A 24,838-nucleotide genomic window follows, 5' to 3' on the forward strand; every position below is an offset into this window, starting at 1 on the left:
CCTTAACACACCATACGACCCATAATGACACCAAATGGTGTCCTAAGGGGTCATAGAACACTATATGACCTCTCAGGACACCATACAACCCATAACGACACCATATGGAGTCCTAAGGGGTCAAATGGTGTCCTAAGGGGTCGTAGGAGACCATATGACCCCTTAGGACACCATATGACCCCTAATGACACCATATGTTGTCCTAAGGGGTCATAGGACACCATATGACCCTTATAACACAATATGACCCCTAACAACATCTAAGGGGTCATAGGGTGTCCTAAGGAGTAATAGGATACTATAAATCCCTTAGCACACCATAGGACCTATAATTACACCAAATAGTGTCCTAAGGGGTCATAGAGCACCATATGACCCTTTAGGACACCATATGGTGTTGTTATGAGTTGTATGGTGTCCTGAGGGGTCATATGGTATCCTATGACCCCTTAGGACACCATATGGTGTCGTTATGGGTTGTATGGTGTCTTAAGGGGTCATATGGTGTCCTAAGGAGTCATAGGACACCATATGACCTCTAATGACACCTAAGGGGTCATAGAACACCATATGACCCTTTAGGACACCATACGACCCATAATGACACCATATGGAGTCCTAAGGGGTCATATGGTGTCCGAAGGGATTATAGAACACCATATGACCCCTTAGGACACTATATGACCCATAAAGACACCTAAGGGGTCATAAGACACCATATGACCCCTTATTACACCATACAACCCATAAAGATTATCCAACCAATACATCCACATGATCCAAAGAAACCAATATGTTCATCTTCTTCAAACGTTCTACTTTATATCCTATCTTCTTATTACCTCATCTATCTTCTTCAATCTTCTTATCACCTCATCTATATGCAAACAAAAAGAAGATATATTGGAGAGAGAGAGAGAGAGAGAGAGAGAGAGAGAGAGAGAGAGAGAGAGAGAGAGAGAGAGAGAGAGAGAGAGAGAGAGAGAGAGAGAGAGAGAGAGAGAGAGAGAGAGAGAGAGAGAGAGAGATGGGGTATACCCCAATTTAGGAAATAACCTTGAATGAAATAATGCAAATACTAAAATAAATGTTAAGGGATATACCTATGATCTACAATTGTTTGTGATGATGCAATGCTCTTTGAATGTAATCACAAATGTTAAATGTAATGGCATGACAAACACGTGAACATGAAAAACCCTAATCACACACACATGCTTGCATGAATATTGATGTAACTTTGCTCCACAATGCTTGAATGATGAACATGTAGCCTTGAATCTTAGAAAATATTTGATGATAAATGCTTTACAAATACACAATTATTGTAGATATGTTGTTGATGGAGTCTTAAATCTAAAATGAATTGATAGGGTGTCTTTATATAGGGTTTCCTAGATAAATTACCGATTAGGTTGACCTCCAATGGTCATGTGTAGCCACGGGGATCAGAAGCCATCAAAGCGATAAAGGACCTACCCCATTTCAAATGGGGACCTGTTTGAGGGGGACCAGAGTGTTTTGGGGTGCTCTAGTCCATACTAGAGCACTTCATGCCTTGGTCCTCCTACAAACAGGACCAACACAAAGGGAAATGGGGAAGGTACCTCCAAGATGGGGCTCACTCAATGGTGTTCATGACATCAAAGTTGGAGAATAGGGTCAAATTGGACCTAGAGAGGGGATGGGGGTGGGACACGCTAAAATAGGAGCACGACCATGAGGTGTAAATTGGACTAGTTACAATTTACAAACGCTATAGATAGAGATTTGAATTTATAGATTTGGAGGGAGATAGATCAATGACAAAGTTTGAATTCTTTCTAGAAGGAATGGATGGCTTAGAGCACATAGGAGAAAATTTGCCAAAGGTGAGAGAGGAGTGAGAATCTGGTGAAAGGAATCAGAAGACAAATGACAAAAGATATAAAGAGTGGAGAGGTGAGTGGGAAAAATGGAGAAATTAAATAATAAACTTATTAAATTTCACTAGCAAGATAAAAGTAAATATGTATTTCATCTATTTACTTGGTTGAACAGGGAAAAGGATGAATAGTGGAATGAATTAAATAACCCATTCAACTATAGAAGAACAATTAGATAATTAAATAATCAAAACTATTTAATTATTAAAGGACAAATGAATGAAAGAGGATTAATTAATTAATTAAAAATTAATTGATTAAGTGAAAAGGACTAATTGATTAAATAATGAAAATAATTAATTAATGTTAGGAGGGGAGATTATTAGTAAGGCAATTGAATAATTAAAACTTAATCAATTAATGAATAAAAGAAGGGTTAATTTTTGGTGTCTACGCACACTATTACACACTTGAGATCTCCCAATTGGGTGGAGATTGAATATTAATTTCTTAGAAGGTGATCTACTTTGTATTTGACCTATTCTCGGATGTTTCTAAATCTAAAACCAATAAGAGAGATGAGTTCGTTAAAAAAATGGGTAGCCTTAGGTGTCATTTTGTTCCTATGATAATAATGAAAAGTTATGCTTCCTAGTAGCGACAAACATTCTCTTGAATCCATCCCTATTTTGCATGTTGTTAGGTTCTTGAATCATTTGGATACCTGAAATTAAGTAATGAAGTCAAGGCATGATGGAATTAGATATGTTTTAACTCAAAAGTTAAATCAAGATAGCCTCGTATAACTTGGCACTAAGCATACATACATACATATATATATAATATTGTGCTAGAGAAGTGCTCATAAAATAAACTAACAACAAAATTTTTTTACCCTCAATGCATTTTGTCCTACATATATTGCTAGATTCTTAGTGAAGAAATTAAGTACACAAACTTCATTAGTTATTGTATTGGAACGGGGAATTCCACCGTGTTAACTTCAAAATTTTATCAATGGAAGCCTGAATAGTTATCTGGAAGAACACTTACAGTAGCAAGGAAAATGATGAGTTGAAGTTCTCTAAAAGGAAACTGTACTTTAAAGTTATGTGAGTAGCCAGTTTCTAAAGTAACCATAGTTAGGTAAAATGATATATATTTAGTCACAAAATAGTGAATTGTTGTGTGTATGAAATTGTTATATATGAGATCACTACCTTATAAGATTGGAGGTGGGAAGGGTTTGTCAACAAAATAAAAAAATGGAGGATTTAGATAATATTACCTTTAATCAAGGGTCATCAATGCAAGTATGTCCTTCTTAAATTTTTTTTTGGAGCCCATTCATGGCTGTAATTTAAACTTAGAACAACCGCAATACCTTTATAAGCTAGGTAATGGTAGTAGCATACCATCATTGTTATGTGGCAAGTTGACTACCTTATTGGATTTGTTAGAAATGAATGGTTTCTGTCTTCTTGGCTGAATAACAACCAACAACTTGGATTGAATGAATTTTGAAACCCTCATGTAGTACAACACCAAAATATGTATCTGAACCTTGGAGATGGTTGAATTGGTACTTACTTATTCCAAATTAGGAACCTCTCTTTCAATTATAGTAGCTAAGAAAGGTACAAGTGCTCTATTTTATGACTACAAATGGAGTAAGGGCCCTAGGAGGGCATAGTTAGAGGTTGTATATCTTAATGCATAAGCAACCCTTCTCCATTCAAGGTGATCACCAATGGAAATCCTATAATCTGTTTAGAGATAAGCTTATATGTGCTCAAGATTAATTCTAGTCAAGGAGCATATGATGTCAGAGGACTATTAGCCATATTGCATAGACAACAAGATAAATTTTGGCAAGAGCATGTGGGCCTTTGGGCCAATGACATGTTGATGATGGATGCCCCTGGTTGCTTAGTTGTTCGATGGACTGGATTGAGGAGAATTTGTAAAAAAACATAAGTAGGCAACACATTGAGCCCCACTATGTAGTAGTGATATGGAATTGTTGTCTTATTTTACAAATGGTAGGAACACCCTATGTAATTGGTCTTTAGGAGGTTACCCCTATGCATTACAAGATGGTTTGAATATCCACTCTCTCACAATGAGCAACAAAATCCACTTGGAGGGGTGGATAGAGATTGTGTCCACGTTGGAGGGTTCGTGTTGGACTCCTAATGTGAACCATGACAAATTTAAGGGAAGAGTATACGTGACCAAGCAATCAATAATGGTATGTTTCAAGTAACATTAACCGTTAGACCTCGATTAATCTTATGATGTGATCAATTTGTAAACTTGTAGATCACATATGGTACATATATGGTCTATGATATAGGAGAATTCACATTGGTAGAGAATACTATGTATTGGTGCCACTGAATGGACTTACTCTTTTGTTACCATGTTGTTGTTTTTTAAATGTGTGAAGATTTTTAGTCTTGTCTAGGGTTGTCATTATAGGTTGTTCATATGATACTTGTATAGCAAATCTTTTGGTCAGACTGAACAATGAATTATATTACTTCAATTGTAGTTGTCTCCATAATATTGTACTCATATTCTTTTGAAACTTAATGAACAGATTTCGTTGGTTTCAACTTTGCATTATTTTCAAGGTGCATGTCTTATTTTCTGTATCTTTTCATGTAAAAGATTAAATTGTGTTGGGACATTATTTGGGGGTGTTAATGCAATGCATTAATACTGTGAACCTTATGATTGAAATCGAATTTGCTATATATGTGTTGTTTGCTTGCTAAAGTTGACTCTGCAACCCTAGATAGGAAACCTGTCAGGGATTCTTGTTTCTATGAAATAGACTCACTTTCAAAATTGATATTAACATTCAACATGTTTCTTTGTTTGAAGTTGAATATATGTTCTCAGGGTGAACAATGCATGATATCAATGAATTATGCCAAATTACTACACATGTATTATGTATTTTCCAATCTAATTGTGAGAACATTTCTATATGACTATGGTCGATTCTCGTGCATTGTCAATTGCTTTGAAGTCTTTGAATATAAGAAATTGGCAAATCTTTAGAAGATTTCAAATAATCAATTGATAGAACCAACACAACAAGATTTTTTTTCTACCACTTGTTAATCATCTAATTTTAATTTTTTTATTAATATTTATTTATTTAGATGAATTAAATATATTAAATAACAAAATGCATGAGACTACCAGCTTCCATAAGTTTTAAAATTTAAATACACTACTTATGAGACCATCCACTTAAAAAATCCTAATTGAAAAGCTATAAAATGTGCTGACGTGTCCAGGGATTCGACCAGATCCAACGGTATCCAGCATTTATGTCTTCTTACATAGCATTCGGTCAATATCAACCGTTGATAGCCAAATACCTTTGGCGTCATTGGGGAAACTGGAAACTATATTTTTTCCCTTACACAAATGACTCAAAATGATAAGTTTTATAGCTTAGATGAAGCTTTACCCTAACCCTAAAGCACGGACGATAAGGGACTGACTGCAACTCTGTGTATAAAGAGCAGCCTTTCTCCATCTGCCGTGTCTAACGTTCGGGCGTTCTGCAGAGGTTTTGTGGGTTTTCATTAATTGTTTAATTGTTTATTCTCTCATGTTTGTTGAGTATTGTAATTGTTTAATTGTTTATTCTCTCATGTTTGTTGAGTATTGTCTCAGGTTGATTTGAGATAGGGTTATACTTTTGTGGTTTTTTTATTTTTATTTTTAAAAAAGATAGATTTTGGCTTTTGCATTATCTCTGGTGATGATCAAAACAATACTTTCGTTCTTCTGAGATTTCAGATGAGGAAGAAATTTGGAGACCTGAACTGAAGAGATTTATTATTGTTATTATTTTCAGTTTTTAAAGATCATTTAACGGTTTCTGTATTAGAAAACCCCGATGATGATTATTTATTTAAAGTAGTGGACTGATTATTTGTGGTGAGACTTAAGTTACTGAGGGGATGGGGTTTGCATGCTACATGACTTGAGGTTTATTGGATCTGGCATGGTCGCCTTTGAGGCTCTCTTTTATATTCTGAAATATTGGGTTTGGGAGTACTAAAACTTGATTTTTTGTTAGATTTAGCTTGGTGTGTTTTGGGTGATTTGCTTTTGTATATTTTGAAGCATTGGGTTTGAGAGAAACTTGATAAGTCTCTTCATTCCTTTATCTTGTTTTATAAAGTATTGGGTATGAGAGTGTTTGGGTGGTGGTTTCGGGTCAATCGATATCCCTTCTGTACCGATCGTTTATAGGTTATTGTCTATGGAGTTGTATTGGGTTCCCAATGATTACAAACCTTATTTGTTTCAGCCTTGTCTGAAATGCAGTGACTGAAATCTATTAGTTATGAGGGAAATTCCAAGCCTTTATTGATCAGAAATTCTATGTGCACCTTCTGGCATTTGTGAATCTGAAGGCTTTAGCTGAACAGCTATCAGCCTAACTATGTTTTCTTGTCATTCTTTAACAGCATTATTAAGCTGGTTTGTCCTGTCAATATCTTACTAGTTTAGAGATATCCGTAAAGTACTATTACCAATTTTGACCTGTCTTCAAGGTTTTAAGACTACGGTGTTTTTTTTTTTAACCTTTGTTCCTCTTAACATGGACATCATGTTTGTTGAATTTTCAAGTGGGAATGGTTTAACATTGTTGCTATTTTCAAAATCATATTCTATTTATTATTTTACTAGAAGAGTGAACTAGTTTTTATTTATTACTGGGTCAGTCAAATGTCATAATTTTCCGGGGGTTTTGAAATTATTGGTGTAAAAAGCATTTCTCTCAAATCTTTTAAAAAAGTTTCAGTCGATGTCTTCTAATGTGGGTATCGTGTTCTGTTATGATGAACAAATCGAATTGTTTCTCCTGAGATGCTATATGAGGGAAATGTTTGGAGACCTGAACTGAAGGGGATATGTCACTTCTTAACAATTTAGCATTAGGTTTATTATATCATATGATTGGGATGCTTTTATCTATTTTTGCACCAGGGAGTACTGTATTTTAGTGGTAGGTGAGTTATTCACGAGATTTGGTTTGATTCCTTTAGTATTGTTACGGTGAATTATTCTGTTGTCTAGTGCGATATATGTTTGATAATTTCAGTCTTGTTTTATGTTTTACATATCTTCTACCTTCTTTGTAATTGAAAATAAAATAATTTGTTTTAGGCCATTGTGATTTGTGTAGACTTTGGAGTGTCTTTGCATATCGTCTCACAAATAGGTTTGAGTTGATTCTTACTTTCTAATTTTACTGTTCTCAAAAGCAATGTGCCCAACCTCTTGCATGAGAATTGGTCCAATGCGATTACCTGAAGTATCATCTGAAGCATCATTTGAGTTGATTTTTACCTTCTAATTTTACCGGTCTCAAAAGCAATGTGCCCAACCTCTTGCATGAGAATTGGTCCAATGCAATTACCTGAAGCATCAAATTCCATAATAAAACCTTTAGTGAAGGCTGAGTAGCAAGAACTATAGTAGGACATTTGAGTTGATTCTTACCTTTCTAATTTTACCGTTCTCAAAAGCAATCAAAATCAATGTGCCCATCCTCTTGCATGAGAATTGGTGAAGCATCAAATTCCACAATGAAACCTCTAGTGAAGACTGGAGTAGCAAGAACTAGAGTAGTGCATGTAGCCCCTTCAATCTCTCGAATGCTGCATTAGTGAACTTTTTCCAATGAAAAGGATCCTTCTTCGGTAGAGCTGCGAGTGAAGCTACTGACTGGAGTAGCAAGAACTAGAGTAGTGCATGTAGCCCCTTCAATCTCTCGAATGCTGCATTAGTGAACTTTTTCCAATGAAAAGGATCCGTCTTCGGTAGAGCTGTGAGTGAAGCTACTGACTGATCATAGTACTTAACAAATATTCCAGAGTATCCAGTCAAACCCTAGAAACCTCTCTGTAGGAAGGGAATGAAGAGCAATCACAAACCCAAGTTCAACACTAAAATGTATGTGACTGAAAAGGAGCAATTGCCATTTGGCTTGGCCCTTACATCATCATAATAAACTATGGATCAGGTTCTTAAATGTTCCAACTTTTCACAATCACATGAGCAAATCATAAGTGGCTGGTTGTTCAAGCAATTCTGTTAGTTAGAATGCTCAGTGGCAAAAACCGGTGCCTATGAAGCTTCCAACAACATATCAGTTCTGAAGTGTTCGAACTCTTAACAATAGCATGAGGAAATTAGAAATGGCCTTCTTTCAAACCTTCACTCTTGATCATTGCTGCCCTTACTATTCATCTTATTCGCTTCTTGAAGCAATAATACGCTGCAAAATTCCGAAGTAAGCTCATGAAAGTCTGCTTTCATATGAAGAATTTGTGAGGGCTTTGGCATTTTGTTAATCACAATTTTCGCTGTTTCCTTAACAGCTATACATTTTTCATTACACCATCTCTTTCTCAAGTCACCAGACACTAAATTCTGGTCTTTACCGGATACTTGGATCTATTGACATGTAACGCGTTTCTTAAAGATTTAAACATTCTCATAAGTTTTTTGATATTTTGTAGTGTAATCCGTAGCGATGTTTTTTCGCTGTTACCATATAGTGTTTAGATGATTTTAATTTTTAAACATTAAAAACATTTTTGACACGCCGCCATGCTATTTGAAATTTTTTTCTTTTTAGTTTTGCCAGGGATTTGAATTTCTCATTATATTTTTTAAACTTTGAGAAGTTGAGGCACAAGCATATTTGCTATTATAAATTGAACATGCCACAAAGCATTGGTCCTTTTCTGGCTTTACTTTAATTGCGGGTCTAAATATATTTATATGTTCACACAAAATAGACTTATTTTGTTTGAAGGACGCCTTTAAGAGGAATGGGAAAAATAAATGGAGGGTAGCGTAAGCAATCTAGTCATGTAGAGAAATTATTTTGTTTAAAGGATGCCTTGAAGAGGAATGGGAAAAATAAATGGAGGGTAGCGTAAGCAATCTAGTCATGTAGAGAAATTAAAGCATTTGAAAGTGTTACAAGAATGTAGTCAATAAAATACTAGCAGCTATTATAGGGAAAGGCAAGTGTTATCACCTAATTCTTCATTGCGCTTCATGGGAAATTGTTATCTATGTGTAGTACCTCTTTCAAATTTGATTACTCATTTTTTTCATTAGCATTAAAATCACAAAAATATTGAGATGCTTACCCCATGTCTCCATGGGGCTGTTTAAGTACAATTTCTGCTTATTGAGAAGATTGACATGTGGCTCACCAAAACAATTTCCCTATTTTTATTTGTTTCCAATTTTTCCTCCACAATTTATGTGACCAATTAGAATCAAATATTTATTTTAATAATACAATTTAAGATGACTGCTTATTTTATAAGCAGCAAAATTTTACATTCATGAAGTCACTAGCTCCACAAATTAATGCTAAAAAAATTGAGCAGCAGCTGCTAGCCAAAATATGCTAAGCAGCTGCATGGGGACCTGCCCTTAGCAAGATATATAACTTATAATTATGAAATTCATATGAAGGTTTAAAAAAACATTACTAATGAATATATCATTTTGAAATTCAAATGAGAGGGGCTACACAATAGCATGTAAGATTGGAAAGATATTTAAGGGGTACCATTTGCATAGATTAAGGGAGGTCTTTTTGAAGTGAGGGAGAAGATATGATTTAATGATGTTGGTAAATGGATAACTAGTTTACATATATTAAATATTAATACATATAGAACATATAAAACACTAATATTAATAATAATATAATTAAAATATTAAATATTATTAAATCCTAACCTTAATTGAATCCTCTTTTTAATCATAGCTATAATTAAATTTTAACTCTTAACTTTTTTTTGAACTTCAACTAATAAATCGTTCCAAATTGAACTCTTAACTCTAAATATAATTAAACCCTCTTCCTAATTGAATCTTCAAAGTAACTCTAATCTTAATTTTAATTAAATTGTAACCTAATTGAATTATAGATAGGGTCATGATTAAGAACAAGGTTAGGGTTTGGGATAGAGATAGGTTAAAGGTTAGGGTTTGAATTATAGATAAGGTAAGTTTCAAGATTATAGCGAGGGTGTGGGTTAGACATAGGTTATAGATTAGGATTGGGGTTTGTATTATAATTAGGGTTAGTGTTAAAGTAAGTTTTATAATTAGGGTTGGGGTTTGTATTATAATTAGGGTTGGTGTTAAAGTAAGTTTTACGATTAGGGTTAGGATATGGTTTAGGGTTATGGTTATAGTTCTTAAGATTAAGATTTTGGTTAGAAATAGGATTAGGGTTAGAATTAGAGATAGGGTTATTAGGGTAAGTATTAGGGTTAGATTTAGAGATAGGGTTATTAGGGTTAGGGTTTGAATTATAGTTTAAGGTTAGTTTTACTATTAGGGTCAGTATTTAGGTTAGAGATAGATTCAAGGTCACAATTAGGATTAGGGTTAGTTTTAAAATTAGAGATAGAATTTGGCTTAGGGGTAGTTAGGTTTAGGGTTAAAATTATGGTAAGGGTTAGGGTAAGGGGGTAAGAGTTGGGATTAGAGATAGAATTATAATGAAAAATAGGGTAAGAATTTGGATTAAAATTAGTTTTATAGGTATGCTTAGAGATATAATTATGGTTAGGACGAATGCTAGGGTTAGGATTAGAGTTAGAGTTAGAGTTAGGGTTCGGTTTATTGTTAGGGCTAAGGTTATTATTAGGGTTATGTTTATGGATGGGTTGAAGCTTAGGGTTAGAGATAAAATTAATCAAGGTTAAGGCTAGAGTTTATGTAAGGGTTACATTTAGGGTTAGGGAGAGGTAGATTTTGGGTGAGGGTTAGGGTAAGGGTTTAGGTAGAAATAGGGTTAGGGTTAGGGTTAGGATTAGAGATGGAAGTAAAGTGAGGGTTATGGTTAGGGTTATAGATAGAAGTAAAGTGAGGATTAGGAGAGTTTGGGTTTTGGTTTTGGTTAGAGTTAGAATTAAAGTTTGGGTTTGGGTTTTGGTTAGAGTTAGAATTAAAGTTTGGGTTTGGGTTTTGGTTAGAGATAAAATTAAAGTTAGGGTCAAGATTAGAGTTAGGTTTAGGATTATATTTAGGGTTAGGATTAGAGTTAGGTTTAGGTTTAAGGTTAGGGAAAGAATCAATAGAAAATTGTGTTTGGGTTAAATTCATTTAGACTTAGGGCTAGGTTTAGGGTTTAAGATAGAAATAGCATTAGGGTTAGAGTTATAATGAGAGTAAGGGTTAGCATTAGAGTTAGGTGTAGAATTGGGGTTGGGGTTAGTTTATACAAAATAGGGTTCAAGCTAGAGTTAAGGTTAGGGCTACATTTAGGGCTAGGGCTAAGTTAAGAGGTTGAGTTTTGATAAGGGTTAGGTTAGGGGTAAAATTAGAGTTAGAGTTGGGTTTATGGCTAGGGCTAAGGTTATTATTAGGGTTATGTTTAGGGCTAGGTTGAAGCTTAGGGTTAGAGATAAAATTAACATAAGGGTTTGGGCTAGAGTTAAGGTTAGGGACAAGTTAACAGGTATAATTTGGGTGAAGGTCAGGGTTAGGGTTAGAGTTAGAGTTAGAATTAGAGCTTGGGTTTGGGTTAGAGTTAGGATTAGAGTTAGGGTTAGGATTAGAGTTAGGTTTAGGGTTATTTTTCAGGGTTAGGATTAGAGTTAGGTTTAGGTTTAAGGTTAGGGAAAGAATCAATATAGAAAATAATTATTGGGTAAAATGTATTTAGAGTTAGGTCTAAGTTTAGGGTTTAAGAAATAAATAGGGTTAGGGTTAAAGTTAAAATTAGAGTAAGGGTTAGGGTTAGAGTTAGAGTCTACACAAAATAGGGTTTGGGTTAGAGTTAAGGTTAAGGTTACAATTAGTGCTAGGACTCTTTTAAGAGTTAGAATTTGGGTAAGGGTTAGGGTTATAGATAGAAACGAACCTAATTCAGATCTAACCCTAAATTAAACACATTTGAAACTCTTATCTCTAATTCTAGTTATAACCTTAATCGTAACTAAACTATAGCGCTAACACTATTTTTTACCATAACCTCAATTGAACACTAAACCTAACTCAAAACTCAATTGTAATCTTAACTCTTAACCCTAATTAAACCCTATCCATAATTGAACACTATCTATAACTTTAAAATGTTAATGCTAACTTTAACACTAGCCTTAATGATAACAATAATTAAAAATCCCAATCTCGAATTTAATCAAACAACATGCAAGAAAGCCTTCAGATCTTCAACATGTATGCCATACAAATATTTATTTCAGATATGCAAGTGTTTAAAACAAAAAGAGATACAAATACAACATTTGCATGAAATACATATTTATTTATAAAGATATACTGTTTATGAGTACCCACACAAGTCGTGGGAATAACCTGTGAGAGAGAAAAAAATTGTTAGAGCTCAAGGTTACTTGCCTCGCCCTAACATACATGCTACTATTCCCAATATGCTCACAATGCTATATCAAGTCAATGCAAAGAGAATGCCATGAGATAACAACTAATATCATGTTTCATTTAACGTGTTTGTTTCATGTGCAGATACAAGGGTTGAGTCCAACATGTTAATATGTCAATATTACTTCATTGAGCAAGGACCCATCATTAACTACAGTGAAACTTTCAGGATCACTATTATGGATGATGTGCCTATGACTAATGTATCCATATTGGCATATCAAACACCTAGGCAACCCCTACAGGGTCTCAAAGATTTAGTAAGCATAGCTATCAAAAAGCATGAGGCTTACAAGTACAAGTAGATTCTAAGAAGACAATTTAGGGACCACAATTTAGTAGACTGCCTCATGAACAACTATAGAGAAGCTTATAAACATGGTGATAACAACAACTAAGTAGAGTAACTAATGTGCTTTAGTTTGCAGTCAAAAGATGGTCAAGGATATTGATAATGCATTACAATCATATGCCATAATAGCAATCCACCTTTTGTGCAATAAGGGAACCATGATTTGGACATATTAATCCCATTATAAGAGCCCTAAAGTAATCAACACTTAAGGTTGTTGCTAATATCCATTGAATAGTACAATAAGTACAATCCTCATAATAGCTATGCCATCTCAAAGCTAAGAGCTAGAAACAGTCAAAGAATAGTCAGAGATGGTATGTGCTAACACAGAGAAAATAGGCACATTGTTTGTCTTGAAGAGCACTATATATCAATCACTATTATTTTACATCAGATGGCAGTAAAGATAGTCTCAACATCATTCCAAAAGCCAAGAATCATCAAATGCACAATGATGATCTACAAATCAGTGTCCGAGCTCAAGCCAAATTAAGATCATAGAAATACATAGAAGCATCTTTAAACATTTGGAGACAGTAAGAAGTGACTGTCTTAACATTTAAAAGTTAGCAGTGGAAAGATGTAGCCATGAGACAGTGTATCATAAGCCAAGGAACACCAAAGAACAATTATAGTAGTCTAGGTCAACTTTATAGTAGTAGTACCAAGAGACAACAACCTCAACATGACCTTTATAGGCAATAATATCATCAGACACATGCACATGACAGTAACTAGCATTATGAGCAAGTTTAAGAACAGTCCTTATGAAGCAAAGATATTATCACAGTCTCATCAACAGGCCAAAGACCATAAGAACAGTCAACAAAAAACTTGGTAAGAAGATTGTTATTGAACAACTACAGTGACTATGATAAGATTAGCCTCAAGATGAATTATGACCTTCTTAATTCTATGGATCTAAGAAGGCATATATAGTAATCATAAAAGCTTCCAATGGATAAATTGCAACATTTATATGGATTGTAACCATCAAATAAACAATATTCGAGTAAAAATTAGACTTAGACATGAGCAGTAAGAATGACAGTAAGCTTGCCCAATCACCAACCCCCCTAAAGCAGTTATAAAGCTTCCAGGAGACAATAAATGGCCTTGAGATTTTCTAGGGTGCAGGCCTAGGGGACATGAGTATCTCTGTCACATGCATAGTTTCAGTCATTACAAACCATAAGTACAATCCTTAGAAGATTAGTCATTAGCCTGGAGCAGCCTCCAAGATTAAAGACAATCCTTATAATGGTATAAGCAATCATTGGATTAAGATCAGTCCTCTACCTTTAGAAGAAAGGTATGGTGCTCACAGAGCAGTATGGACATTTTGTCTAACCAAAGCAGCATATAGAGTACCTGTTTCATGCTTAAAAATCATTAATGCAGAAATAGGAAATAAAGACGAATCACCAAATCCTTAACTATCAAAGTAATTTCAAACATAAACCAATAGAAATTAACAGAAGATAAGAATGAATTCAAATAAATGAAACTCCCTCATCCTGCATCGTGGCTTCCATTGTGCTTCTCCAATTTGTGTGGTAGGTGGCTCTCAGGTATTGCATTGGAATTCCTGCATACGATTAACACAAATATTTTGAAGATTGTGATTCTGTTAGGATAACTGGTGAACAACTAAGAGGGGGGTGAATCAGTTGTTAACAGATTATGTGAAATAAAGCACTTAAAACCTTATACCAGAATAACTGATTAAGCATTAAAGCATAAATGAAAACCAGAGAATCAATACCATGCAACCATAACACATGACACCATAATTTGTACGTGGAAAACCTCAATGAGGAAAAACCATGGTGGGAAACCCTACCCACAGTCAGATGATACTTCTGCAACAAGTATATGATTACAATAGGGGCCTGCACATGCAGGAAGGCACACTACCTAGAGTGCACTACTCATCACAATAGAGTCTCATTGACTACAAAAATGTCAACCACCTCAAGATATTTGTACTACAATCTATAGAGAAGAACTGCTGGTGATAGCATCAAAACATGCCAGATTACAGTTCCGGTTAAGCTGAATACCGGAGGTCTAAAACCTCTTACATAAACCCTCTTACATAAATCTTCTACACAAATGATTATTACATTATTCGCTCCTTGCCATCCAATATATGATCTACAATGAGATCTTACATATATTTATACCAACTTGGGACCTAACCAATTAGGTCGGTCACGCAAATGATAATACAATAGATCCATTACATAATCCTGAAATAAAATCATAACACATGTCGACCTGAGGCCAAACAAACATTATCCAATCAATAAAACATCTCGGAAGTGCATCTGAGGATCCACCAACATATTTCATGCAAACCGGTCGATAACCTAGATAGCACCGGACCTAAATTAGATCCACACATGCCAAAGCAATGACACCAATCAGTCGAGACACGAACACAATCTCCATCAACATCCCGAATCCCTTCTAGAAGCTGCACCAACACCACTTATGCATGATGGTATGATGAAAGAATAAGTATCCGATAGATTACTGAGAGGGGAGGGGAGGGGAGGGGGCGGGGCGGGGGGTGAATCAGTAAATTGAAAAACTGATACAAACTTCCCAAACTCAAACTCAATCACACAAAGTAAACTTATCAATAAAATATCACTGTCAAGATCAATACTCATAAGAATACCGGTTGACTGTTATAGCAACTTAACAATAAACAACTTTAATCTTGTAAACATCCAAATGCTTAATCATATATCAACACACTCCATCTCTCAATGCTTTCAGTTATCATGCCTTATCAAAATAGTTAAGTAGTTAATCAAATCAACAAATAAGATTATAACCACAAAACATTCACCACATGACACAAATGTTTATACATGAGATGAGACTCACAAGATAGCTATCTGAACTCTTCTGAAGTTCGCCCTGTTAGGAGCCAAGCCTGTTAAAGCTTTTAAAATAAGTCTTGTTAAGAACTGATCCTGTTAGGAATCACCCGGTTAAGGGATTTACAAATACCTTGATAAAAAGCAAATACCCTATTAGGAGTAACCTCGGTAGAGGATTTGAGAATCCAAGCTAATGGACCACCTTGTTAGAGGATTTAAGAAGTAACCCGGTTAGGGGATTTCAATTCTGCTATAATTGTTAGAAGACAACAAGTTTTTCTTGATATGTCTGAATAGAACTACATTTGCTTGATCCAATCCTTTTAAGCTTCAATTTGCCTTTACACAAACTGCAGATCTATTCTCCGGTTAGGCAACCACACACTCAACTGATTTCTGCCAACACCTTTTACAAAACAACTTCATCGACCTTAAATATAAATCAATTAGGTTAGTAACACAATAAAAACCTAATTCTCTCATAGAGATTACAAACAAATCGGTTCAAGTGTGACTGTTGGATTTACATAGTAATCTATACTCATTCTTCAAGAAAATTCCAACCGCTCCATGATCACCGCTTCATCGGACTTGTAACTCATCACGCGCTTTGCATTAGATGTAATCCACTTTGCTCATTCCCTAGACAATCAAACAAACGTGCCAAAACAATCTGAACTTATCTTCATACAATGATCACATGTGTCACTATCATTACTGCTCAACATCAGATAATAAACCAACATAACCATTTCAACAAACTTAATCGGTTAAGGTTTAACAAAAACAACTGGTAGGGTTTACCGGTTACATTGCATAGAAAGGGTTTAACCTTATACACCAGTTACCGGTTCAACTCACATACTTATATACCAGTTTACAACATCTTCCATAAAGCTCTTCCTACCGGTTACAAGACAATATTAATAATAACAACAATATCATAAATACCATTACCGGTTCAATTGACATCAATGACAACATAACATATCATTAATGCAATCTTCATGCAAATGTCAACAATCTCCCCCTTTGACATTGATGGCAATACAAGCATCAACGCCTCTGATTGTTGCTGTGAATGGTGAATAGGAATCCTGGTTTACATTACCAAGTATTCACCATGCTCTGTCTATCTTTAGCCTGTCGCTGGTTTCCCTTTGCCATAATCACATAATTCTTCTCCTCAATCACATAATTCTTCTCCCCCTTTGACAACAATGCCAAATTGAAAGTAAAATATGTAATTGCAAATTTTCATTGTGCATCAACAACATACTACAACTTGATGATCCCCCTGTGGAATACATCCACTTCTACATCAATCCTTCTAAGATTCTGCAAGTGATTCAGGGATTGATGCAATCAACATCATGCTCAACTTACTTCATGAAGGGGTACAACCCCTAGTTGACTTCTAAGACACTCAAATATAGTCTTAGGCAGAGGTTTGGTAAAGATATCTACAAGCTGCTCCTTTGTAGAAACACGCTCTAAGATAACATCTTTACTTTGAACTTTTTCCCTAAAAAAGTGATACTTCAATTCAATGTGTCTGGTTTGTGCGTGCAAAACATGATTCTTAGAAATATTTATGGCACTTGTATTATCACATAAAATCTTTATAGGTTCTGAGATTTTCATCTTAAAACCTTCCAAAATGTGCCTCATCCAAATAACCTATGTGCAATTCATATAAGCTGCAACATACTCAGCTTCAACAGTAGATTGTGAAGTACAACTCTGTTTTTTACTTCTCCATGAAACAAGCCTTCCTCCTAGAAATAATGCTCCATCGGTAGTGCTTTTTCAGTCATCAACATTTTCTGCCCAATCAACATTTGTGTACACCTTCAAGTCAAAGTTTCCTACATATGGATACCATAATCCATAGTCAATAGTACCTTTCAGGTATCTAAATATTTTCTTGGTTTCTATCAGGTGTGTCTCCTTAGGATTCTTCTGGAATCTAGCAACTATGCCAACCGCATGGGCTATATCCGGTCTGATGTGAACAACATAGTGTAATCTGCCAATCTTTGACCTATATTCCTTTTCATCAACATACTTAGATTCATATTCCTTGGAGAACTTACAACCTGTAACCATTGGTGTTCCAACTGGTTTATAGTCACTCAAGCCAAAAGTCTTCAAAACCTCTTTCACATACTTAGATTGTGTAATGAAAATACCATTCTTCATTTGCTCTATCTGCAAGCCTATGAAATATTTTATTTCCCCTACTAAAGACATTTCAAACTTATTTTTTATTTCATCTGCAAAACTGTTGCTCATGAGATCATTACCTCCAAAAATAATACCATCAACAAATAATTCACTGACCAGTATTTCATCTCCTTTAGACTTGAGATAAATATTACTATCATCACTAGTTCTTGCAAAGCCTATCTTCATCAGATGTGTATGAAGCCTTTCATACCATGCTCTGGGTGCCTTCTTTAATCCATACAAAGCTTTATGCAATTTGCATACCATTTCATTCTCATCTGTCAAAGCATAACCATCTGGCTGCTCTATGCATACCTCTTCTTCCAATATCCCATTAAAAAATGTAGACTTAACATCCATCTGGTAAACCTTGAACTTCTTATGGGCTGCAAATGCAAATAAAGTTCTGACACCTTCCAGTCTTGCTACTGGTGCAAAAGTTTCACCATAATCTTCTCCTTCTTATACATAACCCTTGCAGACTAATCTTGCCTTGTTGCGAACTACAACACCATCTTCATTTAACTTGTTTCTGAATACCCATTTAGTACCTATAACATTCTTATTTACCGGTCGAGGTACCAGGGTCCAAGTGTTGTTCTTCTAAATTTGATCCAATTCCTCCTCCATAGCTTTAACCCAATGATCATCACCAAATGCCTCCTTAGCACTTCTAGGTTCAATGGTGGAGATCATGCAAGAGTTCTCTCTTATTCTCCTTCTAGTTAGTACTCCAGCATCCTTATCCCCAATAATCTGTTCAGGACTGTGGTTCAGTCTCACATACCTAGGAATAACATGATCATTCTCTTCAGGTTCAACTTCTTCATTATCATCTTCTTTTGAATTTATTTGTTCCGGTTGAACAGGTGCATCCAGAATTTACTTTATCAGTTTCTGATTTAACAGTTTTAGGTTCCAAAAGCAATATGAAAGGATCTTCATCCTTTTTCTCTGAACTGGTTCCTTCTGAGACTTCAGGAAATTCATCCACTCAAACATCAACACTCTCAACAATTCTCTGTGTTCGGTTGTTGAAGCATTTGTAGGCCTTACTCTTGGTGGAATAGCCAAGAAATATGCCTTCATCACTCTTAGCTTCAAACTTTCTAATGTATTCACCTCTTTTAATAAAACATTTGCTACCAAATATCTTAAAATAGCTAACATCAAGTGATCTTCCATACCAATATTCATAAGGGGTCTTGTCCTTACCTCTTTTCACCAGAACTCGGTTCATTGTGTAGATAGCTGTACTTACAGGTTCTTTCCAAAATATTTTCGCTACACCTTGTATCAACATTGTCCTAGCAGCTTCAACCACTGACCGGTTGTTCCTATCTGCGATACCATTCTGCTGTGGTGTCCTTGGTGCAAAAAGTTGCCGTTTGATACTATTCTCATCATAGTACTTAGTGAATCCCTTAGAAGTAAATTCATCGCCTTGATCTGTTCTTAGACATTTTATCTTTTTGCCTCTCTATTTCTCAGCTAAGGCCTTGAATGCATTGAACTTACCAAAAGATTCATTCTTATCCTTCAAGAATGTGACCCACATCATCCTTGAACAATCATTAGTGAAGCTCGTGAACTATCTGTCACTTTGAATGCTTCTTGTTCTTATTGGTTCACATAGATCTATATGAACCAAATCTAACAAGTTCTCTGCTGAGAAGGACTTGCTCTTGAAAGTTGAAGAAGTCACCTTTCCTAACTAACATTCTTTGCAAAGAACATTAATCGGTTTGTCTAGCTGAGGCAAACCTCTTACTGTCTTGGACTTGCTCACTTTAACAATGTTATCAAAGTTTATATGAAAAAATATCCTATGCCAAAGCCAACTATCATCTATCTTTGCAATCAAATAGTTACTAACTTTAGGATTAAGATGAAACAAATTACCTCTGGTTTGTTTCCCGGTTGCAATTAATTCACCTTTGTTGTCAAAGATTTTGCACATACCATTTCTAAATTTCAGTGGGTATGCTCTGTCATTAAGTTGTGCCACACTCAAAAGATTGTTCTTTAGACCTTCAACCCAATAGACATCGTCAACACTGCTCTTCCCATTAAGAGAAATAACTCCCTTACCTTTAACCATATAGGGTGAGTCATTGCCAAATCCGACAACACCGCCATCGAATTCGTTTAAGGAAATCAATTTTCTCCGGTCACCGGTCATATGATGTGAACAACCACTATCAATGATCCAATCATCAGAGTTATCCATCCTGGACACTAGTGCCTTTTGATATGATATCTCTTCCTTAATAGCTACAAACATAATACCTTCACTAGCATCATCATGAGATTCTTCACCAGTGATACCACTGTCAATCGCAATAAGACAATCTCTCTTGCCTTTACCCTTATACTTCTTGAATTTGTCTCTTTTATGTTCATTTTCACCATTAGGACAATTAGCTGATATATGACCAATCTTGTTGCATGCAAAACATTTTAAAGGTAGTTTACCTTTGTATTTCCCAGTGCCTCTAGGCAGTCATTTTGCCAAAAATGCTTCAAGTTCCACTAGGCTGTCTTCATCATCAACATCTCTGCTAGATCTAGATTCATAGCCATGAAAAGTATCTCTACTTTTTCTCACAGATGGGTTAGAGACAGAAGCTCTAAATGCAAATTCTGATTTCTATACACTACCATCATAGCCGTTTAATTCAAAAGCAGTAAGTTTGCCAATGATAGAGTCAAGAGTTACCTTAGTTTTTTCAATGGACTTCAGCTCATGAATAGCTGCAACTCAGATAGCATAGACCGGTAGCAAGGTTCTCAGTACCTTACTGATCACTATGGCATCTTCCACTTTCCCTTCTACACTCTTTATTTCACCAACTATCTCTTTTATCCTTTGACCATACTGCTGGATATTCTCACCTTCAGACATTCTCATGTCATCAAACTTTTCTTAGGCTCTCCTGTTTAGCAATCTTAACATGTTCATCACCGCTATAAATATCTTCAAGTTTTTTCCATACTTCATATGCAGTTTCAAGACCATGAACATCTACATATTCAGCATCAGACAAGGAACTGATAATAGCCTCCAATGCTTGATGATTTTCTTGCTGTTCTTTCTTCTAATCATCAATCAGAGTTCCAGTAGGTGCAATATACTTAGTTTCTACATGATCCTAATATTGACTTCCCAGACTCTTGATGTAAATATTCATTCTCTTGCTCCATATCCTATAGTTTTCTCTGTTGAACTTCGTACCTTTCTCCTTCCTTCTTCATCATGATCTACAAGATCTTTTCCTCAAGCTGTTAGGTTTTCGATAATAGAGGACCTGAGACGCTCTGATACCAATTGATGGTATGATGAAATAATAAGTATCTGGTAGATTACTGAGAGGGGGGGGAGGGGGCGAATTAGTAAACTAATACAAACTTCCCAAACTCAAACTCAATCACACAAAGTAAACTTATCAATAAAATATCACTGTCAAGATCAATACTCATAAGAATATCGGTTGACTGTTATAGCAACTTAACAGTAAACAACTTTAATCTTGTAAACATCCAAATGCTTAATCATATATCAACACACTCCATCTCTCAATGCTTCTAGTTATCATGCATTATCAAAATAGTTAAGTAGTTAATCAAATCAACAAATTAGATCATAACCATAAAAACATTCACCAAATGACACAAATGTTTATACGTGGAAAACCCAAATAGGTAAAAACCACGGTGGGATGAGACTCACAAGATAGCTATCTGAACTCTTCTGAAATTCGCCCTGTTAGGAGCCAAGCATGTTAAAACTTTTCCAATAAGTCATGTTAAGTACTGATCCTGTTAGGAATCACCCGGTTAAGGGATTTACAAATGCCTTGATAAAAAGAAAATACCCTGTTAGGAGTAACCTTGGTAGAGGATTTGAGAATCCAAGCTAATGGAACACTTTGTTAGAGGATTTAAGAAGTAACCAAGCTTGTTAAAGCTTACCCGGTTAGGGGATTTCAATTCTACTGTAATTGTTAGAAGACAACAGGTTTTTCTTGATCTCTCTGAATAGCACTACATTTGCTTGATCAGATCCTTTTAAGCTTCAATTTGCCTTTTAACAAACTACAGATCCATTCTCCGATTAGGCAACCACACACTCAATTGATTTTTGCCAACACCTTTTACAAAACAACTTCATCGACCTTAAAATCAATTAGGTCGGTAACACAACAAAAGCCTAATTCTCTCATAGAGATTACAAACAAATCAGTTCAAGTGTGACTGTTGGATTTACATAGTAAATTATACTCATTCTTCAATAAAATTCCAACCGCTCCATGATCACCGCTTCATCGGACTTGTAACTCATCACGCGCTTTGCATTAGATGCAATCCACTTTTCTCATTCACTAGACAATCAAACAAACATGCCAAAACAATCTGAACTTATCTTCATACAATGACCACACTTGTCACTATCATTACCGCTCAACATCAGATAATAAACCAACATAACCATTTCACCAAACTTAATCGGTTAGGGTTTAAAAAAAACAACTGGTAGGGTTTACCGGTTTAATTGCATAGAAAGGGTTTAACCTTATACACCAGTTACCGGTTCAACTCACATACTTATATACCAGTTTACAACATCTTCCATAAAGCTCTTCCTACCGGTTACAAGACAATATCAATAATAACAACAATATCATAAATACCATTACCAGTTCAATTGACATCAATGACAACATAACATATCATTAATGCAATCTTCATGCAAATGCCAACCTTGCATTACATCAAAGATCTTCAATAAAGATTTGCCGGTGAAACCTTTACCGGACCAATAAAGCAAGCTTACTAGAACATAAGATAGCATCCGATCATTAAGTCAATACCAAATGACTAAAATATACTTTAGAAGCATATGAACCATCCATACAAGCTTATTCCATTACCCAGATCGTACAGGTGACAATCAACTGATTATCTTCCCAATCCAATCCTTCTACCGGAAGCCGGTAAACAACCATAACAAAAATTGTTGAAATCAATAACAAAACATCAATGAAACTCATAATCAATTCCATCATATGGCCAACAATATCCCCCTTTGGCATTGATGACAACACTAGATGTGAGAAACATCCAAATGCCAAGAAAATGCCAAACAAGTCTCCCCCAATGGAAGACCGCCAACAATCTTCCATAGAATGATATAGCAATGAAGCTCTGAACCAAATCTAAAACAAAAAGACCAAATACCGTCAAACTCCCCCTAAGAAGTGCAATGAGTCTGAAAAATAAATATAAATATTTTTTCACATATATTCCTCCCCCTTTGACATTAATGCCAAAGAATCAAACAGAATAAAGAACTCTAAATCTCAAGTTTGACTACTCCCCCCGAGTAGTAGAAATATTTCATCAATATGGAGCAAAAGATAGCTCTGATAATGCATACTGGACTGATGCACATCTGCATCATTTAAGTCTCTACCAGAGGGGTAGAAACCCCCAATCTATCTCTCAAATACTCAAATGATTCTCGAGACAAAGGTTTAGTGAAGATGTCTGTTATCTTCTCTTTAGTGTTCACATAAACCAATCTGACTTCTTTTGCTTCCACCTTTTCCTTCAAAAAGTTATACTTGATTGATATGTGCTTAGTCTTGGAGTGAAATACCAGATTATTTGATATGTCAATAGCTGCAAAGTTATCACAATGGATAACAACCAAATCATTACAACTCACTTGTATATCCTTCAACATCTGCTTCATCCATAGAACTTGAGTACAATTGGTTGCGGCTACAACATATTCAGCTTCAACAATAGATAAAGAAATGCATGACTGCTTCTTGCTGATCCATGAAACCAACTTTTTCCCAAGGAAGAATGCTCCACCGGATGTGCTCTTTCGATCATCAACATCACCTGCCCAATCTACATCTGTATATGCACATAAAGTAAATTCATCATCTTTAGGGTACCATAAACCATATTCAGTTGTACCTCGCAAATACCGGAATATCCTTTTTATTGCACTTTCATGATTTTCTCTTGGATTACTTTGAAATCTTGATACAATACTGACTGCATTCATTATATCTAGTCTAGTCAGAGTTAAATATAACAAACCACCAATCATGGATTTATATCTTGTAGAATTTACTGAAGGGGATACATCCTTAATTGACAATTTTTCACTTGTAACCATAGGAGTACTAACCGGTTTAGAATTTTCCATACCAAATTTCTTCAACAATTCTCTTAGATACTTAGTTTGATAGATAAAGATGCCTTTGTCAGTCTGAGTAATCTGCAAACCTAGAAAAAATCTTATTTCTTCAATCATAGACATTTCAAATTCACTCTGCATATTTTCAAAAAATTCCATACACAATTTTTCTTCACATCCAAAAATGATATCTTCAACAAATACTTCAATAATCAGAATATCATCATTAGTGATCTTATAATATAGGTTAATGTCAGCATTACCTTTTATAAAATCAAGCTTTAAAAGATACTTATCCAACCTTGCATACCAAGCTCTAGGAGCCTGTTTTAGTCCATATAGGGCTTTCCTTAATCTGTAAACCATATTTTTGTTATCTGTTAGTGAAAATCCATCTGGTTTCTCAATAAAGACTTCCTCTTCAAGTTCTCCATTCAGAAATGCACACTTAACATTCATCTGATAGACCTTGCAGTTCTTATAGGCTGCATAAGCAAGAAATAGTCTAACAACTTGAATTCTAGCTACCAGTGCAAAAGTTTCACCATAATCAATTCCTTCCTTCTGAGAATATCCTTTGTAGACCAATCTAGCCTTGTTTCTTACAACTTGTCCATCCTCATTCAGTTTGTTTCTAAAAACCCATTTAATTCCAATAACATTCTTATTTTTAGGTCGGGAACTAAAGTCCAAGTATTGTTCTTTTCTATATGATCTAATTCATCTTCCATAGCTTTCATCCAACATTCATCTTTACAAGCTTAAATTATTAATGCTGGTTCACTCTAAGAAATGAAAC

The 24,838-nt window shown here is 35.2% G+C and overlaps 2 non-coding genes across 2 annotated transcripts; both read left to right on the forward strand.

The window, feature by feature from the left end:
* Positions 1-5,639: 5,639 nt before the first annotated feature.
* Positions 5,640-5,723, forward strand: LOC131077863 (small nucleolar RNA Z159/U59). Its single transcript, XR_009113655.1, has one exon. It is a non-coding gene; the product is annotated as a small nucleolar RNA Z159/U59 (small nucleolar RNA).
* A 1,006-nt stretch (positions 5,724-6,729) lies between these two features.
* Positions 6,730-6,810, forward strand: LOC131077864 (small nucleolar RNA Z159/U59). Its single transcript, XR_009113656.2, has one exon. It is a non-coding gene; the product is annotated as a small nucleolar RNA Z159/U59 (small nucleolar RNA).
* Positions 6,811-24,838: the final 18,028 nt, after the last annotated feature.

This window comes from Cryptomeria japonica, chromosome 9 (assembly GCF_030272615.1).
Source record: "Cryptomeria japonica chromosome 9, Sugi_1.0, whole genome shotgun sequence".
In the NCBI taxonomy this organism is placed as follows: domain Eukaryota; kingdom Viridiplantae; phylum Streptophyta; class Pinopsida; order Cupressales; family Cupressaceae; genus Cryptomeria; species Cryptomeria japonica.